Source organism: Phyllobates terribilis, unplaced genomic scaffold, assembly GCF_046119375.1.
Source record: "Phyllobates terribilis strain yellow unplaced genomic scaffold, ASM4611937v1 Scaffold_540__1_contigs__length_1147954, whole genome shotgun sequence".
Classification (NCBI taxonomy): domain Eukaryota; kingdom Metazoa; phylum Chordata; class Amphibia; order Anura; family Dendrobatidae; genus Phyllobates; species Phyllobates terribilis.
The window spans coordinates 148,682-176,225 of NW_027363300.1; the positions used below are offsets into that span (position 1 = coordinate 148,682).

Consider the following 27,544-nt stretch of genomic DNA (forward strand, 5'->3'; position numbering starts at 1 on the left):
AAAAGTCAAAGGAGGGTAAGAGTTCTGTCACCCCTCTCTCGATCCCTCCCCCTGCCACCCCCGTCCAATTCCCCCCCACCCCGGCCACCCCTGCTGAGGATTCCACTTCCTCTTCCTCCTTCCCCTACTCCTCAGCAGGTGTCCTTTCCCCTGCCCCGGCAGCCACTCTCCCTCCCCAGACCATGGTAGCGGTGGAATTAACCTTTCCTCCACCCGCCGCTATCTATTCCGAGGAGGATTTTCCCCTTCTTGTCTCCCCAGTTCCAACCCGGGGAAAGAGGAAGGTGGAGGACAGCCCTGCTACTGAATCCTCCAAAAAGAAGATTCTGGATTTCGTAGGCGAAAAGGAGGATACCCTCCCTGAGCCAGAAGAGATGGAGCACATGGTTGAGACCCTGGTGGCCGAGCCAGAAGAGGAGGAACTGGTGGTCGCCGAGATCGAGGCCGCGCTGCTTGACCAGATGGAGGAAGAGGGCCTGCTGGTGATCCCGTCACCAGCAGTCAACACCGACGAGGGACCACCCGACCGGAGTGGTAACTAAGGTGTATTGCCTGCGCTAACTTTTTCTTTTTTCCCTACATGATGGCTAATATTAACTTATTTTCCATTAATGTCAGGAGCATCAAGGACAAGTTCAGACGTCAGACTATTTATGCCTTCCTTACTTCCCAGTTGTGTGATGTTTATATGTTGCAGGAATGTTCCCTTCCCTCCTCTAGGTCCTTCAAACATCTGGCCAGGGAGTGGTCCCACGGTCCATCCTACTGGTCCGGTGGGGGTGACTGCAAGTCTGCAGGGGTCGCAATTCTGATCAGGGGGGGCGCATTCACGCTTGAGTCCGTCCAGGAGCTCATCTGCGGCAGGGCTCTTGTTGTAGATGGCAACTGGGCGGGAGAACCTGTCAGGTTCATCAACGTGTATGCGTCCCCATTGAAGAATGAGCGTTTGGAGCTTTTCCAGACCCTGCGGCTTCAGCTTGCCACCACCAGGACCTTAGTGATGGCCGGGGATTTCAACTGCCCCATCGAGGAGGATGGTCGTAGTTCTGGCACATCTGCCAAGTTGGACATCACGTCCAAGCTGCTCATCGAGATGGTAACCGAGGCCTCTCTTCAGGACGTGGTGGGCTCCATGGGGAGAGGCTCCACGAACTATTCGTGGAGCCGACCCGATGGCTCACTCCGCTCCAGGATTGACTTTGTGTTCACCTCTCGGGCAGTCAGGCAGAGTAGGCACTCGATGGTCTCCTGCTTCTTCTCCGACCACAGAGCCATTCACTTACAAGGTGTCCTCGGCGACGGTTTTCCGTCCGGCCCCGGCTCCTGGAAGCTGAATTGTGCTCTGCTGGCTCAGGATGAAGTCGTGGAGTAGCTGAGAGCAGCCTACGCAATGTGGCAGTCCTACAAGGGTAGCTTCCAAACAGTCTCTGATTGGTGGGAATATGTTAAACTTGAGTTTCGCTGTTTCTTTCAGGCCAAGGGTCGACAACAGGCGTGTGAGAAGAGGAGGGACTTCAGAGGGCTGCAGCGCGAGCTGCGGTCGCTGCAGGACCTTCTTCACTGCGGCTGGGACGTGAGGGAGGAGCTGGAGGAGACCAAGAAGAGCCTGAAAAGGCACTTTGAGGAGGAGTCCAAGCGAATCGTCTTCCGTTCCAAAGTGGAGAATCTGGAGAAGGGTGAGAAATGTAACTCATTCTTTTTCAGGAAACTTCATGCCGGTCACACGCCCCTGAACGAGCTGCGAGACGAGAGCGGAAACATGCGACGTGGGAAGGAGGACGTGATGAGGGTCGTCAGCGACTTCTACAGTGAACTCTACTCCCACAAGACTACCGACCCCGACGCTGCTAAGTTCCTGTCAGGTATCACTAACCATCTTGATCCTGCAGGCACGGCAGCCTTGGACAAACCTCTGATGGTGGGCGAATTGCTCTCTGCCGCTAAATCCTTTAGGACCGGCAGGACCCCGGGCAGTGATGGTCTTCCAGCGGAGCTCTATGTAGCGCTGGGAGACCTCATCTGTCCGGACCTGTTGGACCTGTACGAGGAGATGGTGGTGGAGGGTAGAATGCCTCCATCTTTGAGGGAAGGAATGGTCACGATCCTGTACAAGCGGAAGGGAGAGAGGTGTGACCTGAGGAATTGGCGTCCCATCACTCTGCTCAACGTGGACTACAAGATCCTGGCCAAGACGATGGCGACACGACTTAAGACGGTCATCGGACGGATCATCCACCCGGACCAGACCTGCGGCATCCCTGGACGTCGCATCGCAAACAGCCTCGCTCTCGTGCGGGACACGGTCGAGTACATCAAGGTCCGCCGCGCACACGCGGCCCTGGTCTCCTTGGATCAGGAGAAGGCCTTCGACCGGGTTTCCCACGAGTTCATGGGCCGAGGTCTGCACCGGTTAGGTTTGGGTAACATGTTTTGTTCGTATGTCCGTCTGATGTATTTTGATATCCACAGCTCGGTGTTGGTGAACGGCTGGAAGACTGACCCCTTCCCTGTCCTCTCTGGGGTCAGACAAGGCTGCCCTCTATCACCTCTTCTTTTTGTTTGTGTTATAGAACTCTTCGCAGAGGCTATCCGGCAGAATGGAGAGATCAGAGGGATCACCGCACCGGGTCCGGGACGACACGAGGTCAAGTGCTCGCTCTACATGGACGACGTCACCGTCTTCTGCGCTGATCGTGGTTCAGTCGACGCCCTCGTCCAGACGTGTGAGAGGTTCGGCCGGGCTTCAGGGGCCAAAGTCAACTGCAGGAAGTCGGAAGCCATGCTCTTCGGGGATTGGCAGCCGGCCTCCTCCGCCCCCTTCCCCTTCAACATTCAACCGGATTTCCTCAAGGTGCTGGGAGTCTGGTTTGGGAAGGAAGGAGCGGCCCTCAAGTCCTGGCAAGAACGCTTGGCCAAGGTGAAGCAACGGATCGGACTCTGGAGCCTCAGACACCTCACTTGTGAGGGTAAGGCACTCGTCCTGCGTAATGAGGTCCTGCCCGTCTTGCAGTACACGGCGCAGGCCTGGCCCCCACACGTCACTGTGTGCAGGGCCATTACCAGGACTGTGTTTCACTTTGTCTGGGGATCCAAGATGGACAGAGTCAGGCGGGCCGTCATGTACAAGGAGCCTCGCAAGGGTGGGAAGGGCGTTCCAGATATCCCCACCCTCCTGCGATCCTCTTTTGTGTGTGATTGTGTCCGCCGGACTTTGCAAGTCAAGAATGGCTCCGCGGGCAGGTCCATGTCTCGCTTCTTCCTGCTTCCTCTTTGGAGGCGACTCGGCTGGGACAAGTGGGACAGCTCCTTCCCCTACAACTGGACGACGCCATGGTTCTACGGAGACGTCGTTCGATTTGTGGGGGAGCATCAACTGGAGGGACTCAAGCCCGACTTGTGGAAGCCCAAAACTATCCACAAGCTAATCAGAGCCAAGGATGACGTGGAGAACATCACAGGACTTCACCAGGACACGCTGGAGACTGTGTGGACAAATGTGTCGTCTGACAGGCTGACCAACGGGCACAAGGACTTGTCGTGGATGGCAATTCAGGGCGGACTGCCCGTCCGGTCATTCATGCATGCCCGGAACCTGTGCAAGACCCGGTACTGCCCAAGGTGCCCCTTCGTGGAGGAAACATCTTTGCACACTTTTTGGGACTGCGGATTTGCACAGCGCCTATTGACTGCACTTGAGGACGACCTGAGGAACTCTGTCCCCAGGGCGAGCCTATCGCACCATTCTGTGCTTTACGGACTCTTCCCTGGGGTTCATACCGTCGGAGCCATCCAGGAGGCTTGGCGCCTTATGAACTGCTTCAAGGATGCCGTTTGGGTCGCCAGGAACCGGCTCATCTTGAGGAGGGAGAGGATGTCCATCCAGGACTGCCGCAGGCTGATCCACAGCCTGCTCAGAGACTATTCCATCATGGACGGTCCGGAGGACGAGGATGAGGACTAAACCCCTCCTCCCCCTCTCCCCTTATGTGTCTTGTCTTTCAATAAAGCTTCGGGCCTGTGATTTTCCCCTCCCCATCCCCTTTTTCCCAATCCCCATCCCTTATCACAGTTCGTCGTACTGTATTGATTGACATGCTTTTTCTTTCAGATTGAGTGTTTTGTGTAGCATAGGGGTGTGATGTGTCTAGTTAGTGCGTCGTATCCTCATGCTATGTAAATATGATGTAGAATTCTGTGTGTACTGGGCTGCGGCACTGTACACTGTCTGTTAACTTATTTTTTGTGCTAATAAAAGATATATTCAATCAAAAAATCTGTTCTTATCAGTTTAATATCTGATACGTCCCCTATCTGGGGACCATATATTAAATGGATTTTTAGAACAGGGAGATGGAAAAAGAGCTTGCTCTGTCCACTCCACGCATTGACCTGGTATTGCAGTATCTCCAGGACCGGTGCACCCCTTCTTTAATGCAGTTTCTAAAATCAGAAAGTATTGAATTCAATGTTTTTTGTTCATTTTGCTTGTTTGTCGGATTTTGGGATGGACTCTTTGGCTTTGCTTTTCTTCTCCTCATTGGATTTTTCATGTTCAAAGTTGCAGAAGCCAGATGACAAGCTCATTTTGGTTCAACTTCAGCAACTGTGCATTGCATTGCCATGTAATGTAACGCAATGCTATCTTTCTAGCTCTCCCTCTTTACTTCCTTTTGGATAAACAGACATATTAGGCAAGCATTTTGGAGCTTTCACCTAAATAACTACAGGTGGTGAGATAAGCTGCACAATATAATTGACCTTTCGGTATATTGTTGCACACACACCATCTATTTAGCAAATGCCCTTGTTATCAACAGCAGCCTTTTAAACTCACCTGAGCTAACAGGTATGTGCGCTGGTTACTCTGCTGCGCTTAAAATTTCTTTTTTGGTTTGCTACAATGCCTTTTCTGAAACGTTGTCTCCCTCTGCTGGAACACTGACTTCTTTCAATTAATGCCTGCAGACTATAAAAGAGAACCCAACCCAAAAAGTTTGGTTGATTAGTCTGTGGCATTCTGTTAAACTGTTGCTTATGGTGGTCTCTGTGAGCTTCTCAGCGACATTCAGCCAGCCAGGTATCCTGCCTGCAGTAGATGGAATGTGGCAATGGAACGCTGGCTGCGCGTGTCATAATAGGCTCTGAGCCTTTATATACCTGCGCACAGCAGCAGCCACCTTCAGTCTGCTGCTGGACAGCCAGCAGCAGCAGGAGAGGTAAGTAATCAGCAGCCCTCCTGCTAAGGGTAGACAGCTGCTCGTTCCACCCCACCCCCCGCCTTAATTGGTTCTCCTCCCTTCCAACGGTGTTGAGGCGGGTGGGAACAGCAGGGGGTGAGGGTGCTGTGTTTAAAGAGGTGGAGTTATGCAGATCTAAAACGCGTGGATTGCAGCAGCAGCAAGCCGAAAAGTGCAGGCATGTAAGGGATCTAGAGGTTGACAACATGTCTTCTTAACGGGAGTCCAGGAGCTCATCTCCACAAATGGACTCTTCAGGATCCTTGGGTGGCTCCGTAGTTCGAAACCAGTTCTGGTTATCGCTTCTCGGCCTTTTGGCTAAGATCAAGTGTAGTATCTGTTCTTATCAGTTTAATATCTGATACGTCCCCTATCTGGGGACCATATATTAAATGGATTTTTAGAACAGGGAGATGGAAAAAGAGCTTGCTCTGTCCACTCCACGCATTGACCTGGTATTGCAGTATCTCCAGGACCGGTGCACCCCTTCGTTAATGCAGTTTCTAAAATCAGAAAGTATTGAATTCAATGTTTTATGTTCATTTTGCTTGTTTGTCGGATTTTGGGATGGACTCTTTGGCTTTGCTTTTCTTCTCCTCATTGGATTTTTCATGTTCAAAGTTGCAGAAGCCAGATGACAAGCTCATTTTGGTTCAACTTCAGCAACTGTGCATTGCATTGCCATGTAATGTAACGCAATGCTATCTTTCTAGCTCTCCCTCTTTACTTCCTTTTGGATAAACAGACATATTAGGCAAGCATTTTGGAGCTTTCACCTAAATAACTACAGGTGGTGAGATAAGCTGCACAATATAATTGACCTTTCAGTATATTGTTGCACACACACCATCTATTTAGCAAATGCCCTTGTTATCAACAGCAGCCTTTTAAACTCACCTGAGCTAACAGGTATGTGCGCTGGTTACTCTGCTGCGCTTAAAATTTCTTTTTTGGTTTGCTACAATGCCTTTTCTGAAACGTTGTCTCCCTCTGCTGGAACACTGACTTCTTTCAATTAATGCCTGCAGACTATAAAAGAGAACCCAACCCAAAAAGTTTGGTTGATTAGTCTGTGGCATTCTGTTAAACTGTTGCTTATGGCGGTCTCTGTGAGCTTCTCAGCGACATTCAGCCAGCCAGGTATCCTGCCTGCAGTAGATGGAATGTGGCAATGGAACGCTGGCTGCGCATGTCATAATAGGCTCTGAGCCTTTATATACCTGCGCACAGCAGCAGCCACCTTCAGTCTGCTGCTGGACAGCCAGCAGCAGCAGGAGAGGTAAGTAATCAGCAGCCCTCCTGCTAAGGGTAGACAGCTGCTCGTTCCACCCCACCCCCCGCCTTAATTGGTTCTCCTCCTTTCCAACGGTGTTGAGGCGGGTGGGAACAGCAGGGGGTGAGGGTGCTGTGTTTAAAGAGGTGGAGTTATGCAGATCTAAAACGCGTGGATTGCAGCAGCAGCAAGCCGAAAAGTGCAGGCATGTAAGGGATCTAGAGGTTGACAACATGTCTTCTTAACGGGAGTCCAGGAGCTCATCTCCACAAATGGACTCTTCAGGATCCTTGGGTGGCTCCGTAGTTCGAAACCAATTCTGGTTATCGCTTCTCGGCCTTTTGGCTGAGACCAAGTGCTTCACAGCAGGAGGTTTCAGTTGAAGGGCACTCAGGTACCCCTCTCCTTGGCCTGGCAGGATCGTCCACTTCGGTGGGCTTCACCTGCCTGCTGCTATTAGGGAGAGGGATTAGTCCTAGGGTAACGGGCAGCGATCCCCCAGCCTTCAGGTGCTTTATCTCAAAGCTCTGAAGGCGCAGATTGCAGGCGGTTGCAATTTGCATTTTGTTGCGCCATACCATGGAGGTTGACCCCAACCTCGTGCCTCTATATGCGAGGCTTAAGAACACCATAAGGGTCCGCTTTACGGCTGGTGGTTCCGATATGCGGAATCTGGGATATGTAGTCCAGGACGTGCTTGAGAAACTGCTCCACGTCAGAACCAACGAAATCCTTTCTATCCAGGATTATCCTCGACGTGGAGATTATGATGTAACCTTTACTGGCGAAGGTATTTTCAAAGATGTTTTGTCCAGAGTTAAGTCTGTAGAAAATAGCCCTGGTCTAAAAGGGATTCAGATCATCGAGCACGTCCTGGATGAGGTAAAGATGGTGGTTGTGAAAATCTTCTCACCCTTCATAACAGCACCATAGGTTATTTCCTTTTTGTCAGTTTATTTTAAAAGTGTGAAATTGATTGGGAAAGTGTTGAATGAGTTTAACATCTGGACCTCAAAATGGAAGTTTTTAGTAAAATGTGAAAGAGACCCTAAATTCCCTGGAGGTGTGAGACTTCCTCCAGCTCGATTTAAAATAGGGCAAACTAATGGGGATTTTTTTTTCTCAGGAATGCCACTTTTCTGTAGGTATTGTGGTCTCTATGGGCACTCTAAGGATAGTTGTGGTGCCACTTGTAGAAATTGTGCCAGTACTGAACATGACACAAAGGAGTGCCCAAATGAAAAAAAATGCTCTTTTTGTCGGACACCTGGTCATTTCTATTTTTCTTGCCCTCACAGGTTCAGAGAGGATGAACAAAAACAAAAGGAGAAGTCCAAGACATCCGGGAATGGACGGGCCAATCAGACCACCCCTCAGGAGGAGGAACAGCAACCTGGAGCCTCGGGAGGTGATAAGGGCGCTTCGACTAGTAACAATCCCTCCGAGTCAATGACAGGTAACTCACAGGAGCCCAGGAGCTGGCTGAAAGACCATAAGGAGGCTAAAAGGAAGGCTGAGAAAGATCATAAAGGGGAGGTCGGTAAGGCCAAAAGAGAAACGCCAAAAGGCTGACACCGAGCCCAAAATTCCCACTGGGTCTCACGAGAGCGAGGGCGGTACGTGGCATTTGGTGAGGTCTCATAATAAGAAAAAGAATGGTTCCGTGGAGGTGGCTAATAGGGAGGAGATGGATACATCCCCTCACGGGGGTGTAGACTCTGGAATCCCGAGATCCCGGGGCTCTGCTGCCCCAGGTCGGGCCCCGAACCTGGCTGCCTCCGGGGACTCTGAGGCTCCGCCATGTGCGCAGCCTGCCCCTGTGTTACGACCCTCTGCGGGTCAGCAGGGGAGTGCGGAGCCTCTCGGAGACCCACCTGACGAGGACCTAAATGGTCAGCCTATGGAGACCCAGTGTAACCTTTCTCACAATATCCTTCCGAGCTACACCCCAGTAGCGTCGGGTCTTAATTTAAGTGAATGTTCCTTCTCCGATGATGAAGACTCTTTGATAACGGTGGATTCAGAAGAGGGCGTTGGTGAAAGTCCAAGTGGTCTGATCCGTCCATCGGATAGGTAAAGTCCAGTTTTTATTTCTTCCTAACCATTTGTTATGATGGCTGACATTAGTGGTGTTTCCCTCAATGTGAGAGGCATAGGATCCAAGACCAGAAGAGCTACTGTTTTACATTTTTTAACCTGTTTTACAGCTTCTGTTTTCTTTTTACAAGAATGTCATATCCCTCATAAGATTTCTTACAAAAAATATAAGGAAGAGTGGAAACATGGTCCATCGGTCTGGTCTGGATCAAATGCAACCGGATCAGCCGGGGTAGCTATACTTTTTAAGGGAAATGTGTCTATTGATTTTATCCAAGATATTTTACCGGGTCGTATTCTTTTAGTTAAGGCTTTTATTGATGGGACAAGATGGCAGTTTTTAAATTTTTATGGGTCACCTGATAAAAATGAAAGGGCTGATATGCTGGAAATTTTACCTTTATTTATTAACATCTCTGAACCTTTTATCCTGGCAGGTGATTTTAATTGTATTTTAAAAGGCGAAAGCCGACGCTCCGGTTCCGTGAGTAGAAATTATGACAAAACGTCTGGAATGTTAAGCAATATTATAAATGATTGTAAATTAACTGATGTGTATAAAGAATGTAACAAGGATAGCCCTATAGACGCTGGTTTCACCTGGAGCAATTCTACATGTAGCTCCAGGATAGATTTTGTTTTAGGTTCAGAAAAAATACTGCCAGTGAAATGTGAAGTTTTAACTAATATTCTCTCAGATCACAAGGTTTTATCTTTTAGAGTGAGGATTAATGGAAAGAAGAAATGTGGTAAGAAATCTTGGAAATTGAATGTGTCCCTTTTAAAAGATCCACAAATTTTATCGGATTTTATTGAGTTTTATGTAAACTGTAGAAAAAGGAAAAACCCCAATATTTCTTTTAGCTCCTGGTGGGATAGAATGAAAATAAGCATTAAAGATTTTTTTATAAAGAAAAGCATACAAAAAGCTAAAGAAAAGTTTGAGATCTATAATTTTCTTAATATCAGGTTACAGACATTGTACAAATTCAAAGACAATGGTCTGGATGTAGGTAATGATATATTGAGTCTTAAAGGAGAAATTTCAAAGTGGTTGGAACAAAAAGGAAAAGAACTGATTTTTCGTTCAAAGGTAAAACACGTAGAAGAGGATGAGACTTGTTCCAGGTATTTTTTTAAGAAAAACAAACAGGCGAAAACAATAATTGATAACATAAATGGAGATAATAATATCAACGTTATATTGGATAAGGTAAATGTCTATTTTAATGATCTTTTTAATGTAAAAACTGTAGACCATGATTTAATACACACTTTCCTGGGGGAGATCAAGTCCACCCTAGATGCTGATGCCCAAAGTTTTTTATCCCAACCTCTATGTGAGGAAGAGATTTTAGAAACCATGAAGAGTTTTAAAAATGGTAAAGTGCCGGGCCCTGATGGTATCCCCATAGAGTTTTATATAAGTTTTTATGATATTTTAAAAGATGATTTGTTTAATTTGTTTTCCGAAGTTTTTAATAATAAGGTTTTACTCAACTCATGGAAGAAAGGTGAGGTATCACTACTATACAAAAAAGGTGACAAAACGGATCTTAAAAACTGGAGGCCGATAACTCTTTTAAATAGTGATTACAAAATTATGGCTAAGATCTGTGCAAATCGGTTGAAAAAGGTGATACATAAAGTAATTCATGCAAATCAGGTATGCGGGGTACCTGGGCGTAGTATCTGGGACAATTTAAACCTGGTGAAAGATTGTATTGAAGATGTAAAAACCAGAAAGACAAAGATGTCAATCCTAGCGGTGGATTTTGAGAAAGCTTTTGACCGCGTGTCTCATTTTTATCTTTTTAAAGTTTTAGAAAAAATGGGCATTCCGGGTGGGTTTTTATTGTCTCTTAAAGCTTTTTATAATGATTGTACGAGTAAGATTTTAGTTAATGGTTTTAAAACAAAAGAGGTAGTTTTAAAATCAGGGGTGAAGCAGGGTTGCCCTTTGTCCCCCCTGCTTTTTATATGTGCTATAGAACCCCTTTTATGTACAATACGCCAGGATAAGCAAATATGTGGAGTACCCTTACCCGGAGGGAACGGTCTACAAGTTAAAGTTGTAAGCTATATGGATGATGTAGCAGTGTTTGGATGTGATGTACCTTCAATACAAAAAACGATAAGCCAAATTCAGTCTTTTTGTACAGTTTCCGGTTTTAAAATTAATCTTACTAAATGTAATATTTTAAATGTCGGGGGGATGAGTTTACATGATGTACCAATTGCAGTTACAGATTCCATTACTATTTTAGGTGTTTCTTTTAATGAATCTAATAATGGTTTTAATAGCTGGGATGCGGCAGCACAGAAAATTAATCAGAAAATCTGCATGTGGAATATGAGAAAGCTGTCAATGGAAGGTAAAGTTCTGATTGTAAAAATGGTGATATTACCTATCCTGTTATATCTTAGTTTGGTGTTCCCCCCTCCTACAAATTTGTTGAAACGAATTACAAAAGTATGTTTTACCTTTTTTTGGGGCTCAAAAATGGAGAAACTCAAAAGAGAAATTGTGACAAAGCCAAAGGTTAAAGGTGGGAAAGATTTCCCTGTTTTAGATAAGTTTCTTTTAATACATTTTTTCTGTTTCTGTTTTAAAACCCTTTTTAAAGATAATTACCTTTCCTATTTTATGCGTTTTAACACTGGTTTTCTCATGAGAAGGTTTGGTTGGTTTGAAACGGTTTTATCCTTTCCTTATGCTTTTAACCTACCTGCACATTATGAGATTTTAAAGAAAATTATTCTTGATTTTAATTTGAATAAGAAACAGACAGGGGATCTATGTAACAGCAAGACACTACTCAAACAAATTAGTACTGATGTGACGTTGTGTGATATTGAGCGTTATGATGATGACAAAACTGTACACATATGGAAAATGATTAACGCCCCTTATCTTTTTAATGTACAGAAAGACATGTCTTGGAGCTGCGCACACCACTGTCTTCCTTGCCGGGCATTCCAGTACAGAAGAGGTTTTGTGAGGTCTGCCATCTGCCCAAGAGAAGGTTGTCAAGAAGAAGAGACAGTGAAGCATCTTTTATGGACTTGTGCTTTTGCTAAAGAGTTCTGGAGAAGATTAATCCCCCTGCTGGAGAAAATGGTGGACCTCAAGGACTTTAATTTTGCATCAGTGTTATATGGTCTTCTGGAATGCCCAACAATGGACCAAAAAATAATGGCGTGGAAGATAGTGAATTGTGCCAAGATAGCGCTCTGGAATGCTAGAAATATTGCTGTTTTTAAACATGAAATGTTACCAGTAGATGATGTTTTAGCCTTTTGTAAAAGTGAAATGTACATATACTATTTATTGGACAGGAAAAAGAATGTAACGTTGGCAGGCAAATGGCTTTTTAACCTATGGAATATTTGAAGTCTTGTAAAATTTGCTGTGATGGAATTTTTATTTTTCTTTGAAGTCCCGAAAGTGTAATGTGGATGTAATGGTTTTATTTCTGTAATTTGTTTAATTTTTAAATAAACGGTTTTTATCCCCATGTGGGGGATAGCCAAATTAAAAAAAAAAATCTGTTCTTATCAGTTTAATATCTGATACGTCCCCTATCTGGGGACCATATATTAAATGGATTTTTAGAACAGGGAGATGGAAAAAGAGCTTGCTCTGTCCACTCCACGCATTGACCTGGTATTGCAGTATCTCCAGGACCGGTGCACCCCTTCTTTAATGCAGTTTCTAAAATCAGAAAGTATTGAATTCAATGTTTTTTGTTCATTTTGCTTGTTTGTCGGATTTTGGGATGGACTCTTTGGCTTTGCTTTTCTTCTCCTCATTGGATTTTTCATGTTCAAAGTTGCAGAAGCCAGATGACAAGCTCATTTTGGTTCAACTTCAGCAACTGAGCATTGCATTGCCATGTAATGTAACGCAATGCTATCTTTCTAGCTCTCCCTCTTTACTTCCTTTTGGATAAACAGACATATTAGGCAAGCATTTTGGAGCTTTCACCTAAATAACTACAGGTGGTGAGATAAGCTGCACAATATAATTGACCTTTCAGTATATTGTTGCACACACACCATCTATTTAGCAAATGCCCTTGTTATCAACAGCAGCCTTTTAAACTCACCTGAGCTAACAGGTATGTGCGCTGGTTACTCTGCTGCGCTTACAATTTCTTTTTTGGTTTGCTACAATGCCTTTTCTGAAACGTTGTCTCCCTCTGCTGGAACACTGACTTCTTTCAATTAATGCCTGCAGACTATAAAAGAGAACCCAACCCAAAAAGTTTGGTTGATTAGTCTGTGGCATTCTGTTAAACTGTTGCTTATGGCGGTCTCTGTGAGCTTCTCAGCGACATTCAGCCAGCCAGGTATCCTGCCTGCAGTAGATGGAATGTGGCAATGGAACGCTGGCTGCGCGTGTCATAATAGGCTCTGAGCCTTTATATACCTGCGCACAGCAGCAGCCACCTTCAGTCTGCTGCTGGACAGCCAGCAGCAGCAGGAGAGGTAAGTAATCAGCAGCCCTCCTGCTAAGGGTAGACAGCTGCTCGTTCCACCCCACCCCCCGCCTTAATTGGTTCTCCTCCCTTCCAACGGTGTTGAGGCGGGTGGGAACAGCAGGGGGTGAGGGTGCTGTGTTTAAAGAGGTGGAGTTATGCAGATCTAAAACGCGTGGATTGCAGCAGCAGCAAGCCGAAAAGTGCAGGCATGTAAGGGATCTAGAGGTTGACAACATGTCTTCTTAACGGGAGTCCAGGAGCTCATCTCCACAAATGGACTCTTCAGGATCCTTGGGTGGCTCCGTAGTTCGAAACCAATTCTGGTTATCGCTTCTCGGCCTTTTGGCTAAGATCAAGTGTAGTATCTTTCGAAAAGGCGGTTTTGGATGTTGGCCGCCCTAGTAGATTGATATATTATGCACACTGGGGTTTAGGCGCTTGTTAGTACGCCAGGTGGCTAATATAGTCATCTGGTGGAAAGCATGGCCCCCCAGGATCGACGCCATTGGGCCGGGGAAGATCGAAAGCCCGAAGTGTGAAGTGCCCCAGGAGTGGTGACCCTGGGGTGCCTTAACTCACTGGGATTGGGAACCCCACTTGAGTTTATGGCACATTTGCACAAGCACTTCAAATTTTCTTTCTTCGCACACACCCTTATTCCGGGCCTTCTGGCCTTAGGATGGGGAATTTTTCAATTCCCGGTCGAAGGTCCGGGCAGTATTATACTGTGAAACCTTCACTATTTATTTAATTTCTTTGTCACTGTGTGTCCACTTATTCACGTGTGTCACGTCCTATTAGGATTTTGTCGGGATGCGGTTCCCTTACGGGTTCCTCTCTTGGCAGGTCTAGGGGGGGAGTGTGTGGCCATCAGGTTCCGCTCCCCCCTGAAACCCCCTGGCTCTCCTCTTTCGGGAGGAGAGCGTTGTTGGCTCCCCTCTTCCGGGAGGGGAGCACAGTCTTTGGCTCCCAGTGCCTTGCTCGGGTGAGAACTCGGGCAGGTGCTGGGGGTAAGATTGGGTCGCCTCTGGCTTCGGCTGGAGGTGGCTTTTTGTCCCTGTTCCTCGCTGTGGCCTTTTGGCTCGGAGGGACGGGGAATGGTTTGGGGGACCCTTCTCCTTTTGGAGAGGGTTTCAAGAAGACCAGCATCCTAGTGCACTTTTTTTGTGGCACTTGTCACTTTTTTAAGCGCACTCGGGTTTTGTACACGAATTCGGGCTTTCGATAAAAAATCTGTTCTTATCAGTTTAATATCTGATACGTCCCCTATCTGGGGACCATATATTAAATGGATTTTTAGAACAGGGAGATGGAAAAAGAGCTTGCTCTGTCCACTCCACGCATTGACCTGGTATTGCAGTATCTCCAGGACCAGTGCACCCCTTCTTTAATGCAGTTTCTAAAATCAGAAAGTATTGAATTCAATGTTTTTTGTTCATTTTGCTTGTTTGTCGGATTTTGGGATGGACTCTTTGGCTTTGCTTTTCTTCTCCTCATTGGATTTTTCATGTTCAAAGTTGCAGAAGCCAGATGACAAGCTCATTTTGGTTCAACTTCAGCAACTGTGCATTGCATTGCCATGTAATGTAACGCAATGCTATCTTTCTAGCTCTCCCTCTTTACTTCCTTTTGGATAAACAGACATATTAGGCAAGCATTTTGGAGCTTTCACCTAAATAACTACAGGTGGTGAGATAAGCTGCACAATATAATTGACCTTTCAGTATATTGTTGCACACACACCATCTATTTAGCAAATGCCCTTGTTATCAACAGCAGCCTTTTAAACTCACCTGAGCTAACAGGTATGTGCGCTGGTTACTCTGCTGCGCTTAAAATTTCTTTTTTGGTTTGCTACAATGCCTTTTCTGAAACGTTGTCTCCCTCTGCTGGAACACTGACTTCTTTCAATTAATGCCTGCAGACAATAACAGAGAACCCAACCCAAAAAGTTTGGTTGATTAGTCTGTGGCATTCTGTTAAACTGTTGCTTATGGCGGTCTCTGTGAGCTTCTCAGCGACATTCAGCCAGCCAGGTATCCTGCCTGCAGTAGATGGAATGTGGCAATGGAACGCTGGCTGCGCGTGTCATAATAGGCTCTGAGCCTTTATATACCTGCGCACAGCAGCAGCCACCTTCAGTCTGCTGCTGGACAGCCAGCAGCAGCAGGAGAGGTAAGTAATCAGCAGCCCTCCTGCTAAGGGTAGACAGCTGCTCGTTCCACCCCACCCCCCGCCTTAATTGGTTCTCCTCCCTTCCAACGGTGTTGAGGCGGGTGGGAACAGCAGGGGGTGAGGGTGCTGTGTTTAAAGAGGTGGAGTTATGCAGATCTAAAACGCGTGGATTGCAGCAGCAGCAAGCCGAAAAGTGCAGGCATGTAAGGGATCTAGAGGTTGACAACATGTCTTCTTAACGGGAGTCCAGGAGCTCATCTCCACAAATGGACTCTTCAGGATCCTTGGGTGGCTCCGTAGTTCGAAACCAATTCTGGTTATCGCTTCTCGGCCTTTTGGCTAAGATCAAGTGTAGTATCTGTTCTTATCAGTTTAATATCTGATACGTCCCCTATCTGGGGACCATATATTAAATGGATTTTTAGAACAGGGAGATGGAAAAAGAGCTTGCTCTGTCCACTCCACGCATTGACCTGGTATTGCAGTATCTCCAGGACCGGTGCACCCCTTCTTTAATGCAGTTTCTAAAATCAGAAAGTATTGAATTCAATGTTTTTTGTTCATTTTGCTTGTTTGTCGGATTTTGGGATGGACTCTTTGGCTTTGCTTTTCTTCTCCTCATTGGATTTTTCATGTTCAAAGTTGCAGAAGCCAGATGACAAGCTCATTTTGGTTCAACTTCAGCAACTGTGCATTGCATTGCCATGTAATGTAACGCAATGCTCTCTTTCTAGCTCTCCCTCTTTACTTCCTTTTGGATAAACAGACATATTAGGCAAGCATTTTGGAGCTTTCACCTAAATAACTACAGGTGGTGAGATAAGCTGCACAATATAATTGACCTTTCAGTATATTGTTGCACACACACCATCTATTTAGCAAATGCCCTTGTTATCAACAGCAGCCTTTTAAACTCACCTGAGCTAACAGGTATGTGCGCTGGTTACTCTGCTGCGCTTAAAATTTCTTTTTTGGTTTGCTACAATGCCTTTTCTGAAACGTTGTCTCCCTCTGCTGGAACACTGACTTCTTTCAATTAATGCCTGCAGACTATAAAAGAGAACCCAACCCAAAAAGTTTGGTTGATTAGTCTGTGGCATTCTGTTAAACTGTTGCTTATGGCGGTCTCTGTGAGCTTCTCAGCGACATTCAGCCAGCCAGGTATCCTGCCTGCAGTAGATGGAATGTGGCAATGGAACGCTGGCTGCGCGTGTCATAATAGGCTCTGAGCCTTTATATACCTCCGCACAGCAGCAGCCACCTTCAGTCTGCTGCTGGACAGCCAGCAGCAGCAGGAGAGGTAAGTAATCAGCAGCCCTCCTGCTAAGGGTAGACAGCTGCTCGTTCCACCCCACCCCCCGCCTTAATTGGTTCTCCTCTCTTCCAACGGTGTTGAGGCGGGTGGGAACAGCAGGGGGTGAGGGTGCTGTGTTTAAAGAGGTGGAGTTATGCAGATCTAAAACGCGTGGATTGCAGCAGCAGCAAGCCGAAAAGTGCAGGCATGTAAGGGATCTAGAGGTTGACAACATGTCTTCTTAACGGGAGTCCAGGAGCTCATCTCCACAAATGGACTCTTCAGGATCCTTGGGTGGCTCCGTAGTTCGAAACCAATTCTGGTTATCGCTTCTCGGCCTTTTGGCTCAGATCTGTAATGGGTCTAGTCATTTGGCTGTCTGTGCGTTAACTCTTGGCCCTGTGGCATCGCCATTTTATGGCTTAAGCCACTTGCTGCTATAAGGAGTTGGCCAGTAGACACGACTAGCGATAATGGGACGCATTCGATACGCTGGGCCCGGTGAGGCTCGAGTGAAGTTTGGAATCCAGATCGATGTGGAAGAAGGCAAAGAAGGAATCTTTACCCTCAGCTTCGTGGTGAAGGAGATTTTGTTTGGACTCCTTGAAGTGAAGAAGGAAGAAATCTTGTGCCTCCAGCAATTCAAAAGCAAGTATAATCTTGTATTTACTTCTATGGCTGTTTGCAACAATTTCTATGATTGTTTGAAAAAGAATCTGGACAATCAATATTTGGATGGGCTGACTTTTGTCATCTTGTATTGCTCCAAAGAGGTACCTCTGACTGTTTTCATGTACAACCCACATGTGGACTTGGCTTTGATTTATGCCTTTCTAAATAGGCACTGCTATATTACCAAGGTGGCAGTAAAAGTCATGAATGAGGAGGAACTATGGACCGGTAAATATCGTTTCATGGTCAAGTTCCGGGAAAGTCCTGATGAACCAGGGGGTATACATTATCCTCCATCAAATTTTTCCATTGGGAGTGAGCGGGGTTACCTGTTCTTCCCCAATGCGCCCAGGTTTTGTCGTCATTGTAGGAGGTATGGCCATACTCAGGAAGCATGCGACATCAGACAGATTATTTGCAGGAAGTGCAATGAGGTGGGTCATTCTTCCAATAATTGCAAAAATGAAATAGTCTGTAACCTCTGCGGAGAGAAGGGGCATGCCTTCAGAGACTGTATATTCCATCCTGGTTCATATGCGGGGGCAGCGGGAAGGGGAAGGAGAAGAAATGAATCTCCTGCACCCACAGCTACAACTCCGACTGCTCCAACTCCGACTGCTCCGATATCTACTCTGGCTTTACTGGATGAGGAGGAGGCTCGGGTTGCTTTTCCAGAACTGGTTCGTGTGAACGTAAGAGGAAATATGGAGCTGGCACCTGAGCCACCGGTGCAGAGGGCCGCGTCTGTGGCTTCAGATGTCAGTGAGTCTGAGACGATAACTGATGATCGTATAGGCATGGAAGTGGCCCCGGTGGAGGATCTGGAGGCTGAAATTCCAGACATGATGGTTACATTGCAGGGGGAAGAGGAGTCTGATCTGACCAGAACACCGCATGTGGCCTGGAGCGATGTCGTTTCTGACCTTGAGGAGGAGGGAGGTCAGGGGGACTTTGACCCCCAGCGGCGGGATTATAGTTCAGATGAAGATGGAGGCGCTTCAGTGAAGAAAAACAAGAAAACCGAACCATCCTTTTCCCCTTTAAGTGACTGCAGTGTGAGTCCAGCCCGGGTGTACCCTACTGCATCCGATCCCCAAGATGTGTCTTTTTTGGGGGAAGGCACAAACTACGATATCTGCACGTCCAGCGTCCTACCCCCAGAAGGGTTAGGATGATGTACAGGTGGGCATGTTGTCGTGACCTGCCACATCAAATTAATAGATGGGTGCCCAAGTTGCTCTCAGCATCTTGTCGCTAAATGTTCGGCTGATTAAATCTGAGTCGAGAAGAGTGGCAATTTTGGACTACTTGAGCAACTTGGATGCGGACGTATACTGTGTCCAGGAGTGTGGGATCTCCGATCCCTTAAGTGAAAATGCATGGCCTTTAGGTCAAAGTGTGTGGTCTGGTTCTGTATGTAATAAAAATTGTGGGGTAGGTGTTTTGGTGAAGGGTTATAGTGTTAAGATAGAAAGTTACATGGTGGTGGAGGCGGGGAGGTGTGTAATATGTAAGTTAAATTGTAGGGGGTGGAGGGTTAGGGTGGTAAATATGTATGCACCAATAGATAAAGGGGAGAGGCTGGAAATTTTTGAGAAATTATGTTTTTTTTTATCTGGCAAAATGCCAATAATTTTTGTTGGAGATTTCAATTGTGTGACGGAGGGGGATAAGATGGATGTTACAGGTAAAAGACTCAAGAGTCTTGTGGCGGATTTTTCCTTACAGGATGCTGCGGAAGTTTTTTTAGGTAATCCACCTCCTGCGACCTATAAGGCCGACAGGGGAGGCATAGAGTCTAGAATAGACCGTATCTTCTTTTCTTCACAAAATGTTATTTGTAGGAATTTCCAGCAGGAAGATGTTCCCTTCTCTGACCATGTGTGTTTGAGGGCACGTCTAGAAGGTAAGATTTCCTTTGTATATGGTGGTGGCGTGTGGAAACTTAATGTGCGTTTGCTGGAAGATAATAGGATCATGCGTGATTTTAGGCGAATGTATGTTAGGTGGAGGGATAAAAAAAGTGATTTCAGGAATGTGCTTGAGTGGTGGGACTGGATGAAGAGTGAGATTGTTTTTTTCTTTAGAAAAAGGGGCAGGAGGAAAGCAGCAATGAATAGAGCAAAATTTAATGATTTAAGCTCTAGACTGGAGTGGCTGAGGAAGTTAAGGATGATTGGAGTGGATGTGGATGTTTTGATGTGTCAAGTGAAAGAAGAGATTAAGAAATATATTGAGGGTAAAGGGAAAGAAATTATTTACCGTTCTAAGATTGAACATTTGGAGAAAAATGAGAAATGCACAAGATTTTTTTTCAAAAAAGTTTTTGGGAAGAAAGTAGATATGGATGAGGTGGTGAATGGTGATGGGGTGTGTGTGAGTGGGAAGGATGTGATGCAGGAGGTGGTGTTGTTTTATAAGGAGTTGTATGGGGAAAAATGGGTTGATGATAGGATGTTGACTGATGCTTTGGGGTGTTTAGAAGGTTGTTTGGGTGAGGATGAACGTGAAATATTGGATGATGTAATTGTGTTGGATGAAGTTAAAAAAGTGGTGATGTCTGCGAGTAAGAATAAAACACCTGGGAAGGATGGACTGCCCGTGGAGTTATATGTTAAGGAATGGGACACGATGGGAAATGACTTATTGGAGGTGTGCCAGTATATGTTCACGGAGAATATGTTGAGTGAATCTATGAGAGATGGGGTGGTGGTTTTGGTTCATAAGAAAGGTGTTAAAAAGGATTTGGGGAATTGGAGGCCAATCACCCTTTTGAATGCAGACTATAAGGTCTTTAGTAAATTGTTGGCTAGCCGGATGCGGGAAGTGATTGGCGGTGTGGTGGATGAAGATCAAGTGTGTGCAGTGCCTGGGAGAAGTATGACTGAAAATTTGGTGTTGCTGCGTGATGTGATTGGGGATTGCATGAGTCGTAAGCAGAAATGTTTGTTGTTTTCGGTTGATTTTGAAAAAGCTTTTGACCGTGTGTCACATAGCTTTATGTTTAAGGTTTTGTCTAAGATGGGTTATTCCAGGAATTTTGTAAACTGTGTTAGGAGTTTGTATTGTAATGTTTCAAGTGAATTTTTGGTGAATGGGTGGTTGAGTGAGAAAGTGAGAATTAAATCAGGAGTGCGTCAGGGGTGCCCTATGTCCCCTTTTTTGTTTATTAGTGTGATTGAAGTGTTGATGTGTATGGTTAGGAAGGATAAGGTTATGAGAGGTGTGATGATTCCTGGGAGTAATGGAAAGGATGTGAGAATTCTAGGTTACATGGATGATGTAGTGATTGTGAGTGGGAATATGGCTGCGATGAGTAGGGCAAGGTTGATATTAAGTTTGTTTTGTAGTGTCTCAGCTTTTAAGGTCAATTGGACTAAGAGTTCCTTTAAATGTTTTGGTGAGAGGAATGTACGGATGGATGGTGTGAGGTGTGAGGATGGTGCAATAAAGGTGCTTGGGATTAAGTTTAATGATGATTTGAAAGGAAATGAGAGTTGGGAAGATTGTGGGGTGAGAGTGGTGCGCAAGTTGAATTTTTGGCGAATGAGAGAACTAACTCTGACTGGGAAAGTTCTGATTATTAAGGCGGTTATTTTGCCTATTTTGTTGTTTGTTGCGAATGTATATCCTGCTGCTTTTAAGAAAATTAGGAAAACTGAGAAATTCATCTTTAATTTTCTTTGGGGAAGTCGCATGGAGAAATTGAAACGGGAATATGTCTATAAGTTATGTGTAAATGGAGGTTTGGATTTTCCAAATATTGATTTCTTTTTAGGGATTAGTTACGTGAAAATGGTGGTGGTGGTTCTAGGGAAAAGTAATAAGTGTGCTTATATGATGAAGTATTCGGCTGGATGGATGCTTTATGGCTTAAAGTGGGTCAAAAGGGATGCTAGAGTGCCTGTTGCTTTTAAGTGTCCTGTATGGTATGGTTGTGTTGAGAAATTTGTAAGGAAGTATGATTTGTTGTCCGTTAACATGAGTGATTTTAGGCAAAAGAAGAAAGTCATTAGGATGGTGCGTGAGCGTGAGGTGGTATGTAATATCAATGGGTTGAGAGGGGAGGAAGTAACCGAGATGTGGAGAAAATTAAGTATAGATGGTGTGACTAACAGACAGAGAGATATCGCTTGGATGATATTGCATGACATTTTGCCTGTTAGAGATGTGCAAAAGAAGAGGGATTTAGTTAAATCTGAGGTATGCCCGAGGGATGGATGTGGTTTGAGAGAGCATGTTAGACATATGGTATGGGATTGTGATTTTGCATATGATGTATGGAAGGGTATAGGGGGACTTTGCAAGGAATTGGTGGGTGTAAAGTATGTTAATTGGAAACTTGCTATGTTTGGGATGGGTGCATGTAGTAGAATTAAGGATAGGATTTTATGGTTGTTGGTGGTGTGTGTAATTGAAAGTTTGTGGGATGCGAGGAATTTGTTAGTTTTTAAAAGGAAGAAAATGTCAGTTAATGAATGTTTGAGATTGATTCTGTCACGTATGTATGTAATATACCTCTGGGATCAGGAACGTGGAAGTATTATAGATGCTGAAGGGATCTGGAAGTTTAAAAAGTGGAGGTTTTTGGTAAAGTTTAATTAGTAGTGTATAATGTACCTGATGATAAGGTTTGGTTTTATTTTTGATTATATACCAAGTGTGATGAAAGGCTAAGTGTCAATGAAAGGCTTTTGTAAGTCGATTTGATTGAGCTTATGCTCCGGCCTATCTGATTTGGTTAAAAAAAAAAAGAAAAAAAAAAAAAAAAAAATCTGTTCTTATCAGTTTAATATCTGATACGTCCCCTATCTGGGGACCATATATTAAATGGATTTTTAGAACAGGGAGATGGAAAAAGAGCTTGCTCTGTCCACTCCACGCATTGACCTGGTATTGCAGTATCTCCAGGACCGGTGCACCCCTTCTTTAATGCAGTTTCTAAAATCAGAAAGAATTGAATTCAATGTTTTTTGTTCATTTTGCTTGTTTGTCGGATTTTGGGATGGACTCTTTGGCTTTGCTTTTCTTCTCCTCATTGGATTTTTCATGTTCAAAGTTGCAGAAGCCAGATTACAAGCTCATTTTGGTTCAACTTCAGCAACTGTGCATTGCATTGCCATGTAATGTAATGAAATGCTATCTTTCTAGCTCTCCCTTTTTACTTCCTTTTGGATAAACAGACATATTAGGCAAGCATTTTGGAGCTTTCACCTAAATAACTACAGGTGGTGAGATAAGCTGCACAATATAATTGACCTTTCAGTATATTGTTGCACACACACCATCTATTTAGCAAATGCCCTTGTTATCAACAGCAGCCTTTTAAACTCACCTGAGCTAACAGGTATGTGCGCTGGTTACTCTGCTGCGCTTAAAATTTCTTTTTTGGTTTGCTACAATGCCTTTTCTGAAACGTTGTCTCCCTCTGCTGGAACACTGACTTCTTTCATTTAATGCCTGCAGACTATAAAAGAGAACCCAACCCAAAAAGTTTGGTTGATTAGTCTGTGGCATTCTGTTAAACTGTTGCTTATGGCGGTCTCTGTGAGCTTCTCAGCGACATTCAGCCAGCCAGGTATCCTGCCTGCAGTAGATGGAATGTGGCAATGGAACGCTGGCTGCGCGTGTCATAATAGGCTCTGAGCCTTTATATACCTGTGCACAGCAGCAGCCACCTTCAGTCTGCTGCTGGACAGCCAGCAGCAGCAGCAGCAGCAGCAGGAGAGGTATGTAATCAGCAGCCCTCCTGCTAAGGGTAGACAGCTGCTCGTTCCACCCCACCCCCCGCCTTAATTGGTTCTCCTCCCTTCCAACGGTGTTGAGGCGGGTGGGAACAGCAGGGGGTGAGGGTGCTGTGTTTAAAGAGGTGGAGTTATGCAGATCTAAAACGCGTGGATTGCAGCAGCAGCAAGCCGAAAAGTGCAGGCATGTAAGGGATCTAGAGGTTGACAACATGTCTTCTTAACGGGAGTCCAGGAGCTCATCTCCACAAATGGACTCTTCAGGATCCTTGGGTGGCTCCGTAGTTCGAAACCAATTCTGGTTATCGCTTCTCGGCCTTTTGGCTAAGATCAAGTGTAGTATCTGTTCTTATAAGAACACAAGAGCTACGATCTACACTTGACGAGAGCGATCGAACTCGGAAGGAGAAGAGCTTCGGAGCCCAGCTGACATCGGAGAAGGAAGGCGGATATCGGTGGGAGGAAGAAGCTCTAAAGAATCCAGAAGAAGACGAAGACTCGGAGAAGAATCGGGCTGTCCTGTGGAATCTTCGAGGAAGAAAATCATCGAGACAAAGACCTTTCGGGGAATTTGTCCAGAACACGACGGGAGAAGAATCTGCATAGCTCCACCCATTCCGGGAAAAGTTCCAGATCCAGCTCCAAGAAGTAACTGCAGGAGGAAAGCCATGGCAAGCGCTGCGAGGAAGGCCGAAAAGAAGAGCCTGGAGCAGGGGACAGCCAGGAGGGCCCAGCCAGGAGCCGATTCTGACCCCAAGGACTCTGCCTCCACGACTGGCCAGCAGAAGGGACCCCAGAAGCCCCGCCACGAAGCTCCAGCCCTGGAGCCATGGATGCGGCAGACGGTGGCCCTGAAGCTGAAGGAAGTGGATGGGAGGGTGCCGGACATGTCCTCGGACGTGTTCTGCTAGAAGATGCTGCTGGATCGAGGCTTCTCCAGGTCGGACACCCTCAGCATCCAGACCTTCTTGACGGGGATCTTCTTCGTCACCTTCGCCACTGTGAACACCTGCAGGAGGTTCTGGGAAATGGTAAGCGCAAAAGGACCAGATAATTCTTTCTCTGCCTTTACAGGTAGCTGCCCTATCCAGAGGGACGAAAGGAGGATCACGGTCTCCATGCGCAACCCGCACACCCCAGGCCAAGACATCTGTACCTTCCTGAGACGCTTCTGTTTGGTTGTGAAGGAACCTTCTCACATCCTGAATGGACTCGGCTTCTGGACAGGTAAGTGGTCGGTGACCGTTAGACTTCACAGGGACCTGGCGTACTCAGACGGACTTCGGCACCTGCCCCCGACATTCTCCCTGGGCAACTCCTACGGCCTCATCTATTACCCGGACATGCCGCGGAACTGCAGGAGATGCGGCAAGAACGGCCACGAGATGAAGGACTGCAAGGAGGATGCCTGCAGGATTTGTCGAGTGACGGGACACAGCTCGAAGGACTGCCCGAAGAAGACGTCCTGCAACCTGTGTGGGCTGGCGGCTCATCTGTACAAGGATTGCCCCAAGTGTGAGAGATCCTGGGCATCAGTGGTTGCGACGACCCCAGCTACGGAGGACAAGGCCCCGATGACCAGGCCTGTGAAGGTCAAGGACGCGACGACCAAGGCCCCAGCGGCCAAGGCCGAGACGACCAAGGCCAAAGCGGTCAAGGAGTCGGTGGCCAAAGCCCCAGCGACGGTCCCAGCAGCTCCGAAGCAGAAGAAAAAGTCAAAGGAGGGTAAGAGTTCTGTCACCCCTCTCTCGATCCCTCCCCCTGCCACCCCCGTCCAATCCCCCCCCACCCCGGCCACCCCTGCTGAGGATTCCACTTCCTCTTCCTCCTTCCCCTACTCCTCAGCAGGTGTCCTTTCCCCTGCCCCGGCAGCCACTCTCCCTCCCCAGACCATGGTAGCGGTGGAATTAACCTTTCCTCCACCCGCCGCTATCTATTCCGAGGAGGATTTTCCCCTTCTTGTCTCCCCAGTTCCAACCCGGGGAAAGAGGAAGGTGGAGGACAGCCCTGCTACTGAATCCTCCAAAAAGAAGATTCTGGATTTCGTAGGCGAAAAGGAGGATACCCTCCCTGAGCCAGAAGAGATGGAGCACATGGTTGAGACCCTGGTGGCCGAGCCAGAAGAGGAGGAACTGGTGGTCGCCGAGATCGAGGCCGCGCTGCTTGACCAGATGGAGGAAGAGGGCCTGCTGGTGATCCCGTCACCAGAAGTCAACACCGACGAGGGACCACCCGACCGGAGTGGTAACTAAGGTGTATTGCCTGCGCTAACTTTTTCTTTTTTTCCCTACATGATGGCTAATATTAACTTATTTTCCATTAATGTCAGGAGCATCAAGGACAAGTTCAGACGTCAGACTATGCCTTCCTTACTTCCCAGTTGTGTGATGTTTATATGTTGCAGGAATGTTCCCTTCCCTCCTCTAGGTCCTTCAAACATCTGGCCAGGGAGTGGTCCCACGGTCCATCCTACTGGTCCGGTGGGGGTGACTGCAAGTCTGCGGGGGTCGCAATTCTGATCAGGGGGGGCGCATTCAAGCTTGAGTCCGTCCAGGAGCTCATCTGCGGCAGGGCTCTTGTTGTAGATGGCAACTGGGCGGGAGAACCTGTCAGGTTCATCAACGTGTATGCGTCCCCACTGAAGAATGAGCATTTGGAGCTTTTCCAGACCCTGCGGCTTCAGCTTGCCACCACCAGGACCTTAGTGATGGCCGGGGATTTCAACTGCCCCATCGAGGAGGATGGTCGTAGTTCTGGCACATCTGCCAAGTTGGACATCACGTCCAAGCTGCTCATCGAGATGGTAACCGAGGCCTCTCTTCAGGACGTGGTGGGCTCCATGGGGAGAGGCTCCATGAACTATTCGTGGAGCCGACCCGATGGCTCACTCCGCTCCAGGATTGACTTTGTGTTCACCTCTCGGGCAGTCAGGCAGAGTAGGCACTCGATGGTCTCCTGCTTCTTCTCCGACCACAGAGCCATTCACTTACAAGGTGTCCTCGGCGACGGTTTTCCGTCCGGCCCCGGCTCCTGGAAGCTGAATTGTGCTCTGCTGGCTCAGGATGAAGTCGTGGAGGAGCTGAGAGCAGCCTACGCAATGTGGCAGTCCTACAAGGGTAGCTTCCAAACAGTCTCTGATTGGTGGGAATATGTTAAACTTGAGTTTCGCTGTTTCTTTCAGGCCAAGGGTCGACAACAGGCGTGTGAGAAGAGGAGGGACTTCAGAGGGCTGCAGCGCGAGCTGCGGTCGCTGCAGGACCTTCTTCACTGCGGCTGGGACGTGAGGGAGGAGCTGGAGGAGACCAAGAAGAGCCTGAAAAGGCACTTTGAGGAGGAGTCCAAGCGAATCGTCTTCCGTTCCAAAGTGGAGAATCTGGAGAAGGGTGAGAAATGTAACTCATTCTTTTTCAGGAAACTTCATGCCGGTCACATGCCCCTGAACGAGCTGCGAGACGAGAGCGGAAACATGCGACGTGGGAAGGAGGACGTGATGAGGGTCGTCAGCGACTTCTACAGCGAACTCTACTCCCACAAGACTACCGACCCCGACGCTGCTGATAAGTTCCTGTCAGGTATCACTAACCATCTTGATCCTGCAGGCACGGCAGCCTTGGACAAACCTCTGATGGTGGGCGAATTGCTCTCTGCCGCTAAATCCTTTAGGACCGGCAGGACCCCGGGCAGTGATGGTCTTCCAGCGGAGCTCTATGTAGCGCTGGGAGACCTCATCTGTCCGGACCTGTTGGACCTGTACGAGGAGATGGTGGTGGAGGGTAGAATGCCTCCATCTTTGAGGGAAGGAATGGTCACGATCCTGTACAAGCGGAAGGGAGAGAGGTGCGACCTGAGGAATTGGCGTCCCATCACTCTGCTCAACGTGGACTACAAGATCCTGGCCAAGACGATGGCGACACGACTTAAGACGGTCATCGGACGGATCATCCACCCGGACCAGACCTGCGGCATCCCTGGACGTCGCATCGCAGACAGCCTCGCTCTCGTGCGGGACACGGTCGAGTACATCAAGGTCCGCCGCGCACACGCGGCCCTGGTCTCCTTGGATCAGGAGAAGGCCTTCGACCGGGTTTCCCACGAGTTCATGGGCCGAGCTCTGCACCGGTTAGGTTTGGGTAACATGTTTTGTTCGTATGTCCGTCTGATGTATTTTGATATCCACAGCTCGGTGTTGGTGAACGGCTGGAAGACTGACCCCTTCCCTCTCCTCTCTGGGGTCAGACAAGGCTGCCCTCTATCACCTCTTCTTTTTGTTTGTGTTATAGAACTCTTCGCAGAGGCTATCCGGCAGAATGGAGAGCTCAGAGGGATCACCGCACCGGGTCCGGGACGACACGAGGTCAAGTGCTCGCTCTACATGGACGACGTCACCGTCTTCTGCGCTGATCGTGGTTCAGTCGACGCCCTCGTCCAGACATGTGAGAGGTTCGGCCGGGCTTCAGGGGCCAAAGTCAACTGCAGGAAGTCGGAAGCCATGCTCTTCGGGGATTGGCAGCCGGCCTCCTCTGCCCCCTTCCCCTTCAACATTCAACCGGATTTCCTCAAGGTGCTGG

General features: G+C 47.2%; 5 non-coding genes and 3 pseudogenes across 5 annotated transcripts; all 8 read left to right on the plus strand.

Annotated features, from left to right (window-relative positions):
- The first annotated feature begins 4,233 nt into the window (after positions 1-4,233).
- On the plus strand, positions 4,234-4,426 carry LOC141232477 (U2 spliceosomal RNA). Its single transcript, XR_012298727.1, has one exon. It is a non-coding gene; the product is annotated as a U2 spliceosomal RNA (small nuclear RNA).
- Positions 4,427-5,535: 1,109 nt separating this feature from the next.
- Positions 5,536-5,726, plus strand: LOC141232485 (U2 spliceosomal RNA). Its single transcript, XR_012298735.1, has one exon. It is a non-coding gene; the product is annotated as a U2 spliceosomal RNA (small nuclear RNA).
- A 6,392-nt stretch (positions 5,727-12,118) lies between these two features.
- Positions 12,119-12,308, plus strand: LOC141232512 (U2 spliceosomal RNA). Its single transcript, XR_012298757.1, has one exon. It is a non-coding gene; the product is annotated as a U2 spliceosomal RNA (small nuclear RNA).
- A 1,109-nt stretch (positions 12,309-13,417) lies between these two features.
- LOC141232608 (U2 spliceosomal RNA) lies at positions 13,418-13,509 on the plus strand (annotated as a pseudogene).
- A 789-nt stretch (positions 13,510-14,298) lies between these two features.
- On the plus strand, positions 14,299-14,476 carry LOC141232487 (U2 spliceosomal RNA; annotated as a pseudogene).
- Positions 14,477-15,585: 1,109 nt separating this feature from the next.
- Positions 15,586-15,776, plus strand: LOC141232496 (U2 spliceosomal RNA). The gene has a single exon (XR_012298743.1). It is a non-coding gene; the product is annotated as a U2 spliceosomal RNA (small nuclear RNA).
- Positions 15,777-21,962: 6,186 nt separating this feature from the next.
- On the plus strand, positions 21,963-22,159 carry LOC141232535 (U2 spliceosomal RNA). The gene has a single exon (XR_012298772.1). It is a non-coding gene; the product is annotated as a U2 spliceosomal RNA (small nuclear RNA).
- A 1,121-nt stretch (positions 22,160-23,280) lies between these two features.
- Positions 23,281-23,358, plus strand: LOC141232572 (U2 spliceosomal RNA; annotated as a pseudogene).
- The last annotated feature ends 4,186 nt before the right edge of the window (positions 23,359-27,544 follow it).